The following is an 11,736-nucleotide window of genomic DNA, read 5'->3' as shown; positions in this document are numbered from 1 at the left end:
TATACAAGTGTTGAGGCTACATGTACTTCTCTCTGTAAATAAAACATGTGTGCCTGTATGTAACGGTTGAGATCTGGTATACAGTCATGGGCTTTGCTCATTGTCGAATGCAGAACGATTACCTATAGTTGTTAGTTTCTGTGTCATTTGGTCTCTTGTTGAGAGTTGTCTCATTGGCAATCATACCACATCTTCCTTTTTATATGTTACTTTTTACACACGCATACTTGAACTGATTTGAAGAACAAATACCATGAGGAATAAGAATTATTAAAGGACATTGTTAGGGGATGACAAAAGTCACGTGTTTCAGCCATTAAGCACCATCAAGTAATTCCGTCTCATATTATTGTTGTCATTTTCATTGTTACCCGTTTTGTAAATCTTGTTATCAATAGCTATATTCCATTTTGTGGGTGCTAAGTTGCAAAGATAGGTATAAAAAAAAGAGAACAAAAAATAATCCGAAAATTCAAAACGGAAAGTATTGAACAAATGCTAAAATCAATCTCAAATACATCAAACGAATGGATATCAACTGTCATATTCCTGACTTGGTGCAGACATTTTCGTATGTAGAAAAGGTTATATTGAATCTGGTTTTAATGCTAACTAAACCTTTCGCATGTATGGCAGTCGTATAGGAATTCGATTAGATTGACAACAATATGTGAACAAAACGAACATACATAATATGTATAAATGTTAAACATAGGTGTACATAAAGATAACAGTAGAATATTGCTGTTCAATAGTTATAAATCGATTGAAAGAAAGAAAACAAATCAGGGTTACAAACTTAAACCGAGGACAACACTTCTAGAGGAAAACAACGGAACAACAGAAACACTGAAGTGCAACAAAAACAAACGCCAACATACATAGAAATTGACTATTTGATAGAGTTTATGAAAAAGTGGGTCGATCGGATCACTGAATGGATTTTTTCGCAATATTTGTTCTGTGTATAGAGCAAGTACCAAAGTAGTTCTTTCTAAAACAAATCACTTTAAAGTGTTTATCGTTCCAAAACTGCCTTTCCTCTCTATATATTGAACACATCATAAATGATTTATTTTTAGGACAAAACTTTATAAGCTTGCAGAAGATAATAGATAATATTAGAAACGATACTAATCTTACTGCTCCGGATGCTCATTTCGACTATTCTTCAGTAATACTCGAGGTCAATATGTTTGAGAAACAAACATCCTTTAGTTATGCAAACCGTGAAACGTTGAAGTATAGAGAGATAAGTTTGAGTTATCAGGTGTGTCGTATGTCTTGCCATTTTCTTACTCCTATTGACAAAAGTGTCTAAACAGGCGAAAGGGAAATAACTCTAATCTAATCGTGTGACGAACATTCATTTAATGGAACCGTGCTTGTTTCTACATTTCTTCTTGTCAGTCAAATACAACATGCCAACCTTTACCTTAAAAAAATGTGAAAACTGTATTTTAAACATTTGTTCTTGACAGGTCTCAGTATAAAGAAAAAAGAAATTGTTCTTATCAATTTACAGTGTTTGATTGTGTTACGGAAGCAAAACTGAGATGAAATCACTTACTATCATTATTTAGAAATGTCAAGTAGTTTAAATGACAACGGATTTCTATAATTGTTCACAATAAATCTTTGCACCGGCGAAAAAGTTCTCTCTTAATTCGACATAAGCTAGATGGAAAATGAATGTGGGATGGTCACAAAAGATAAAAACATCCGACAAACATCTATATAAGATTTCGATTTGTCTTCAAACATCTTTAAAGCCTGACAAAGATCAACATTGGCACGATAAAGTAAAGTATGAGAGCTGAAATAAAGTAAAAGTTAGTAGTTTATAGTGCAATTTAGCGATGTGTGTAGTTACATTTAAAGTTTCTTTGATGAAATATTATATCATTTCATTTTAGGGGTTTGACTTCAAAATGTAATGTTCTAAAAATGATATAGAATTTGGTATTATGTAACAAAGCCGAATTCAATCCTAAATTAAATAGGTAATAATATTAACAGTACTAATATTACGGCACTTGATTCTCCTTTCGACAATAACATATCTCTTCGGTGATGATAGAAGTAACTCCAATAAGTTGTTTTTAACAAGTCAAAGAGAAGCAACTCTAATCTAATTGAGTGACCGACATTTATTGAATAGAACCGTCACCACTAGTCAATTATATTAGTTTCTAAAGTTCTTATTGTCGGTGAGATAATATGCTAATCCTTTACCCAAAAAATCGAAACTGCATTTGAATTTCTTTTTGTTGTAAAGAACTGTACTACGGAAGACACTGTGAAATGAAAGCTTGACATTGTGTGACAAAGTCAATCTTTAAGAATTGTTTAAACTTCACAAAATTCCGTACAAACAACGGTACATTGCCGGCTCATCTGCATTTTCGTTAAAAATTGTCAATTGGTTACATATGACGGGTCTCTGTACTTGTATACGTCCAGTCATTGTTTTTGTTCTATGATAATTTCTGTATTCTTGTATTGTGCTTTGTCTGTGTGCCCTGTTTTTGTGTTTCTTTCTAGAATGTGACGTGGTTCTGTACTTACAAATCTCGTCATTTTGTTATTATGTCATAGCAAATATATATCTGTTTGTTTTTACAGTGATTAAGATAATAACACACATTGACTGCTGTACACCTATCTTTGACATGTTTACCTATTATATGTCTGTTTGTTTTCTTCACACATCGTTGTCAATATAATGGAATTGTACAAGACTGTCATACAAGTGAGAGGTTAAGCTAGCCATTCAACCAGGTTTGATATGTAAAAGCTTTTGATTTTGCCATTTGATAAGGGACTTTCCTCTTTGAATTTTCCTCGGAGTTCAGTATTTTTGTGATTTTACTTTTTACCAGTAACCCCTTTAACTCTAAGTTAGGATGACCACTAGAGTAACCCATAAGCTGGTAAATATATAGTACTGAATAATAAATCGAAAACAAACACCTCGATCCTGTATTATTATTATATTTCGATGGCTTGAACAAACTCATCCTTTTGAGTACATAAAGTAAGGTTACATCTTAGACGAGTACGCTGAATTAACTATGTTGTGAAAATTTATAGGATAAAGATGCTGGTAACATCATTTTTTCAACGATTTAGATAATGAAATTTTATTTAACTATTATTTATGGGCTTGAAAGTAAGGTTCTTTTATTTGCATAGTGGCTAAACGGCAATACTTCAAATCCCTAATCAAAGCGGAGGATAGCATGACCTAGATAACACATTGCAAGTTTTAAAAAAGAATGTTGCTTAAAAAGAAAATACAATTCTCAGGTTAATTTTGTACGAAGAATTTTTTCTTCGGAATAGATTTTTTTCTTCGGAATATATATAAAAAAATACAAAAATATGAAGAAAACTTGTAATTTAAGATAATCTAGCATAGCATATTTAGCATCTTGTGAAACACTGGCACTACATATCTAGGCATGCTCCGAAATGTAATCATTCACAAGTATATGAATTCATTTTGTATACTTTTGTAGGAAGGACAACTATTTAAAGTACTCGATGGATTATAAATGCAATATATTCATTGGTTATGTATATAAACTCTGATATAGGGGGAACAGTGAAGAGGTACTGCAGTTAACGTACTTGAACTGTTATGCTTAGATCTTGCAGAGCCGATACCATACAATGTTAGAGCAAACTAATTTGTACGAAAAAAGAAAATCAAAATTCAACGAAAGTTGTGACCAGAGTACTGACTGAATGATTGAAAGATTCATACGTTATTTTTCGTTTTAAACAGCGGATTTTTATACATATATATGTATATACATATATGATTTACTGTAACATTTTTAACATTAGTCTTGACGGATGGTATTTGTACATCGTATGGAAATACTCCTTGGCTCCACCTTCACATCTATTTGTTGGGCATGCGCGGCACATCACGCTGTTCATAGTATCATATCTCCAGGCACGGCACTGAGGGGGTATAAATCTTTCAGCACACTCTGATAAAGGTTGACACATTGGCAACCTCATTTTCTGTTGTCCTCTTCTGCCTCTGCGTCCGCCATTGTTACCTATCATGCCATTCTGCATCATTCCCATTTCAGCCATCTCTGTGTTTATAATAGTTACACCGTTATTTCCATTGTTTCCCATTCTCGCATTCATCAGCATCCGCAAACCACCCGGCATGTCCATCATCGCTTCAACATATTCTGGATTCAAGTGAGCTAGATTCATTTGTCCACCATTTGAATTAATTCCCGCCTGACCATTATTCATGTCGTTGTAATTAGAATTCATTCCCGTCTGACCATTATTCATGTTGTTATAATTAGAATGCATTCCCGACTGACCATTATTCATGTTGTAATTAGAATTCATTCTCGTCTGACCATTATTCGTGTTATAATTGGCTTTCATATTGTTTTGCAACATATTCATTCCACTCTGGCCATTATTCATATTATTATTTTTGTTGTTGTTGTTCCATAAAGCCGTTTGTTTCATGTATTTGATTTTTTGAATTGCAGATAAACGCTGTTCATTACGTTTTGCGTTTTGTGGTGTCCTTGGTATGAATCCAAGTCCATCTGCTCTTCGCGGTTGTCCTGAAATAAAAATGCGAGATGAAATTTAATTTATAAAGTTAACCACAGACAGATGTTAACAGGATAATGAACGTTCAATTCCCAGATTAAAAACTATGAATGCCAACTCGTATAAAACTAGAAAGAAGACAATGAAAATAAACTGCACAAAAAGGGTCAACCCTTTTTTTAGCTAGATAAATGAAAAATCTTGACATATAATTTCATAGTTTCATTTCCTTAATGCACATTGTTCAGAGCTTATGTATAAAACTAAGTAAGTCAATAAGTAAATTTTATTTAGAGTCGGCATACATATACATAATAACAGATAAAACATGAGCTCTGGTGAGCTCTTTAACCGACTATCACATAAAAAAATCATTCAAATACTACCAAATAAAAATGAAAAAAACATGCAGTATAAAGAATATGTCTATTTACTGTAAAATATACCAGTTTCATAATATCTTAAACATGTCAGAAGATTTCAACGAAAGAAAGAAAACATTAACGATCGAATCAATTTGTTTGATTTTTCAAATATCTCAAGTAAAATCACAAAAATTACTGAACTCCGAGGAAAATTCAAAACGGAAAGTCGCTAATCAAATGGCAAAATCAAAATATAAAACACATCAAACGAATGGACAGCTGTCATATTCCTAAATTGGTACAGGCATTTGCAAATGTAGAAAAAGGTGAATTTAACCTGGTTTTATAGCGCTAACATCAAATTCCTTTATATTGACAACGATGCGTGAACACAACTGACATACTAGGTGCAATTACAATTGCCAAAATAGGGGTACAGCAGTCATCACCGTGTAACAATCTCACATTTATTTCTTACTTATTTTTGTGTTTTTTAAGTATGTTAAAATCAACCAATATAGAAATATGTAAGTCCTGTTTTACTGAATGACTAGATTAACTCTGGTGTAGAATCGTGTGTTTGATATCACAATGTATTAAAACGTCACACAGGTAGAGAGATAGTATCAACAATTATAATAGAACAATAACTTAATTCTTAAAATAATACAATACTATATGAAACTGTATCGACTGAGATGTCAAATAGATTAATAACTGTAAGGATCTTCAATGATCGTTAAAAACGTTTTACTGATGAAACAAAATTGAAAATGGCAATTGGGAATGTGTCAAATAGACAACAACCCGACCATAGAGCAGAAAGTAGACAAATGCCACCAATGAGTCTTCAACACAGCCAGAAAATCATTAACGTGGAGGCGGACTTCCGATGACCCCTCAACAAATTTAATGAAAATGGAGGTCACACGAAACTTCATAACATATAAATGAACTAAGATTAAAACAAATATAAGACTAACAAAGCCAAGAGGCTCCTGACCTCTGACAGGCGCATAAATGCGGCGGTTTTTAACATTTTTTTGGGAGATCTCAACCCCCCTTATACCTGTAGCCTTTACTTGTAGAATGAACAAACACACCGCAAAACACAGTTAAAAAGGAGTCCCTGGAATCAGATGTCAGAAAGGGAACAACAGCCGCCCAATTATCAACAAAAGTTTTCAAAATGTCAAATCAAATTGAAAGTTTTTAGCAAGTTGCATTTGTTATTTATTGACTTGCAGTGGCATACGATAAATGGGTTTATAAACTGAGCTAGCGCATCGCCCGTACGAATTCCTTTTTATGTGAACGACATATTCGCGCCTACCTCCTGTACTTATCTACATATATCATTAGTTACACAGTGTGCTAGTGAAGTAATTTAAAAGCATTATACATCGTTTTTTTAATCATGTAAAATTCATAGATAGTTATCTCCATATAAATTATGTTAATCTTTTATAAATAAAATTACCAGTATTTTAAAAAATTAAAGCAAGAAGTGACTCCATGTAATTAACTGCCCTTGGCATATGATATTACAACAACAGATACTAACGAGGTCGCTGACTTACATTTTGAAGTACAAGTACATCAATATGTGGTGAAAGTATATTAGTTATGAGAGTAGTCTCTTTTTAATCTTGACCAGCGAAATGACACAATTTACACGTTTTTTTAAAAGGGAGATTACTACTTCCTTAAATATAGAGCGCGGACTTTCATTGTGTTTTAATTTGCTGGTTTTGATTGAGTTATTTTATAATGTGTTTTTCTATGTTATGTTATACTGTTGTTTCAGAAAATTAAAGGGTGAAGGTTTGGTATACCATTAAAACGTTTTATAATTTGTTATTTGGATGGAGAGTTGTCACATTGGAACTCATCATACCACATCTTTCTATATCCATGTACAAAAAAACTTTAAGGTTTCAATCTTGACCCCTTACTTCGAAGTATGCGAACAGTGCAATTGTCATAAAATTAACTAAGATACATTGTAACAGTGAACTGTTGCATTTGGGAATGAACAAATAATGGAAGATCAAGACATTAAACGCAAACGTGAAAGGTAAATCTACTTTGTTTTCGGTTTAGAAGTTGTGTTTCTAACCTGTAGTATACATGTAGTTATAACTAAAGATTGAAATACAGTACTAACAAAATATTGAGATATTACACAACTATGTATCCTAGTATAATTTATATATATTTAGATGAATTTTGATAATATCTAACTAGTTTGTATAGTATAATAGTTGGCCCTACCACACGATTTGAATTCAAAAGTAACAATGAACGAGACTTGTTTGTCTCTCCAATAAGAAAAAAGGTGTCATTTGCAACCGCAACGTACCACGGGCCGTTAATGTAAAATAGCTGTCCCATATTGAAGCTAAATATTTTTTCTCTTACAATCGCGCGCATTTCCAACATATAAGCAATACAAGATTCAATTCCTACATGAATATTTTTGATATATTTACTAAAAATTTTCTTACGAATAAATCTAACAAAAGCAAGAACTTTATCCCGTATAAACATAACATGCCATATTCGTCTATAATAGTTTGATACATGCATGTACAGAGAGTGTCGACATCCCCATGGTTTAAACAAGTCCAAAACTCAAATCAATATACAGTTGAAGAACATCAGAAACATTAAGGAAGCACTGAACTAATATCTTGTATTTTAAAGGAAACTAGAAAACACCCGCGAAATTGCGGGCATTCAGAGCGTAGATGAAATTATGTAAAGTGTTGTGGCTAGAATTTTTGTAAAAGATTTAATGACTAGAGAATTTCAGGAAAGTTACCAAAAGTCATAGGTACTTATGGACAGGAAAATGCTTTATTTTATCCCTCCTACTTTATTTTCAAAATTCCCAATTTTTTGTTTTCTATTAACACCAATATGAACATACATTTAGTGTACTATGAACATTCAAGTCAGGAACCTATAATTCAGTGGTTGTCGTTTGTTTACGTGTTACATATTTGATTTTCGTTATGTTTTGTACATAAATAAGGCCGTTAGTTTTATTGTTTGAATTGCTTTACACTGTCATGGGGGGGGGGGGGGGGGGCTTTTAAAGCTGACTATGCGGTTTGGGCTGTGCTCATTGGCAATCATAGAACATATTCTTTTTTGTAATCAATGATTTTTTGTAAAAGATTTCATGACTGGAGAATTTCAGAAAAGGTATCAAAAGTCATAGGTACTTTGGGACAGGACAATTGTTTTCTAGCCCGGCTTCTCCTTTTTTTCTCCAAAATTCCTAATTTCTTTTGTATTAATTTTATTACACATGAATATGCGCTTAATTTCTGTATATTATGAACATTCATTACTATAAATAAAGTGTATTTGCTTATTACTATCACTATTGATTATCAGCTTACTAATCGCTCCACGGCGGTCATGTTATATTATACAGACCCTCTTTATTTAATGAACCCTGAGCCCGCCGTGGAAAGTAAACTTGAAAATGATAGCACATAGAAAATATACTTTATTCGTAGTATGCATGTATGAAAAACGCAAACCGGAAGTCCAATTAGACATAAAATTTCGTCCAATGACGGAACAATATCCGGACGCCTTTTTTCTCGTTTTTCTCCCAAAATAACTAAATCTGAAAAATCATATGAATGGATGACAAATGCGACTAATTGCACTGTACATATAGGACACAAAAGCATGATAATTAATTTAATGTGGAAAGAAGAGAAGCGACACACAAAATGAGGTCTTCTCGTTTAATAGTATAGAAGATATACGGCAGAAAATGTATATACATTTAAAACTAGACTCACAAGTTAAATAAAACTGCAGTTTATACTATAACTGTGCATAATCCTTTAATCTAAGATTGAAAGTAATTTTATGTTTGTTTTTGTATATGTAATGGAATATTTCGTGACTATGATTCAAGTTAGAGGTTAAACTAGCTATGAATACATGTGTAATCTACCATTTTTTTACATGAGAAAATGCCTGTACCAAGTGTGGAATATTACAGTTGTTATCCATTCGTTTGATGTGTTTAAGCTTTTGATTTTGCCATTTGATTAAGGACTCTCCTTGTAAATTTTACTCGGACTTCAGTATTTTTTGTGATTTTACTTTTTATTTTAATGAATACATGCCATTGTAAAGTAGGATTTGCACCAATGAGAAAGTAACCCATAACAACAGTTGACAAATAAAGACATTTAGAGGTCAGTCTTCAACAAAAGACATATAGAGGTCAATATACAGTCTTTAACAAAGATGAATAGATATCAACATACAAACGCAAATAACGAGAAGTACGATTCACTATACATCGAGTTCAAAATTATCATGTTTTAATCGTCATTCATCTACGCACGTAGATGAGTAGCTTAACAGAGCCTAAGAAAGATCTGCCCCCAACATAGTTTTTTAACAGGTCAAATTGAAACACATAAAAACAAAATCAAACGAGGCTTGGAACATGTGTGAAACGGTTCCTTTCCTTCTTCCTTCTGTTTTATTTGTTATTTTTTTTCTATTTTATAGATTGTTTTACATGCCAGCCGGAATGAAGATGATTAGTTAAATAGTTATACAAAATAATATAAAAATCCGACATACCTGCCAATTACGTAACTATATTTCGCCTAAATGATATGATTAACGCTTGTTAAAGCAAGTACATGCGTATTGAATGTACTTACATATTGCAAAAAAATTGAATTATTTAAATTTTATATGACCTTTCCTTAAAGATCGGTCCTGCGAATTTAATGCACCAAAGCGCTTTGCAGTGCGATAGTATATAGCCGCTCATTACAAAAATAAGGTATACCATTCATTCATTCATTCATTCATTCATTCATTCATTCATGCATTCATTCAATCATTCATGACTTTATTTGCTCATAATACCTATAATGTGTCAAACAAAATATCAAATGAAATTAAAAAGTATTCAATGTGCTTCTTAATTTTTTCATTAATTGAAAACTTCCTGCACTTTACCAGCAATACTATATCTTGTTTTTGTTTTACGTTACTAATTTGAAAACAAAGTCAATATTTTGACGACATTTGCAGCAGCAGCATGTGCTCGACATTCCCGATTTCCATTCTCAATTTTAATTGCACTGTACATGAAGCATGTTAGTGTTTTACACTTGCATATTTATATTATTCGCACAATTATAATATAATTACACTTTAAACATGTTAAAACTTTTGAGAAATCAACGGCGACAGAGCCTGTATTCTTTCAAGCGCCCTTGACTCTTGTCAAGATATAAATTTCCTAATCTGTTGATTTCATATACATATATCTTCAACTCTAGTTATTTCAAACTCTTGTTTCCAAAATGACGTGTTATCTCCAAGTACAATCTATACTCAATTGACATATGTGCCTTTTAATTACTCCTGACATATCTAAATTTCGGTTATCTATTTGTTGTTATGTCAGATGTTCCAACTTTTATATTAAGAGTCGACCAATCTAAAATCATATATGAATTTTTTTCAAAATTTGTGGAACTTGAAATCTGTGTTGTCGCATTCTCAAAAAAGCAAGGTGCCATGCGACACAAGGTTTCAAAAAAATGTTTTTAAAGTTTTATATAAATATTTTTTTTAGATAAACTTGTTAACTGTATTTTTCATTTTTACTCACCATATATGCATGATATTTGTATCAAAACTAAGATAGATATCCACAATCCAAAAGAATTATTCATATTAATTCATAAATTTAACGTTCAGTCCATTTAAGAAAATTAAAAACGCCTGAATGCGTAGCTGCTTGAAATATCTCCAAAAATTCTAATTTGGATAATAATAATTAATTACCACAAAATATGCAAATTAGGGCAATGTAAATGTGAAATATAAGCTGATAACTTCATCAATTTTAGTTAATAAATAATGAAAACGTATTATGCCAGAAATAGCAAAATTGTTAAATATATTTAAAAACTGATAGTTATGATGTTAGTTGTGAATGTGAACATCAATAATGGGAAAAAAGATTTTTTGAAAATAAGGGTGTTGTTAATACATTTTTTATAATGAGATGCTTAACGTAAAACCGTAAGTATTTTAAAATTCAAAGCATGCAGATTAACCATAAGTTTGCTTTAATTAACTTATTTTTAATAAGTAATCGTGACAGTAAACAAGTGACAAGTTATAACAGTAAATATGTCATAAATGTGCGAGCCTAATGTTGACATTTATAAACACGTCGTTGAAAACAAACATGTAATTATTCCAGATATTTTAAAATGAAAATTTACTTTAATGTTTCTTAAAGTCTTTGTTCTTTTATATTTATATTATACATGTACGTGTTACGTAGATTCGCCATTTATAAGATCAATCCTAATGAGATTAAATTACGTTTGTTTAACTATATTTTAGAATTAAATGTTTTCTGTTATATCTTTTTGAAGTGTAAAAGCCTTGACTGGGTAACATGGAAGCGCGGACACGCTTTTTACTGAACAATTTGTACACAATCAAAGGTAATACCACCCCATAATTAGATTACATGTATGTTTCATTAGAATCTGTAATTTTGATTAGCTGAAAGCAATCACGAGGCACTCACTATGATTGCGCGTGCTATCAATGACAAAAAGAATAATGCATAGAACAAGTAAACAAAAATCTTTATTCAACTCTACAATTGTAGCTTTTGCTTCATACAAAGTGTTATTCGGTCATCGCTTTAACACATAAATAAAATATTCTTAAATGAAGCATTCAGTTC

Source organism: Mytilus galloprovincialis, chromosome 7 (assembly GCF_965363235.1).
Source record: "Mytilus galloprovincialis chromosome 7, xbMytGall1.hap1.1, whole genome shotgun sequence".
NCBI classification, from domain to species: Eukaryota; Metazoa; Mollusca; class Bivalvia; order Mytilida; family Mytilidae; genus Mytilus; species Mytilus galloprovincialis.
Note: the sequence above shows the minus strand (reverse complement) of the source record.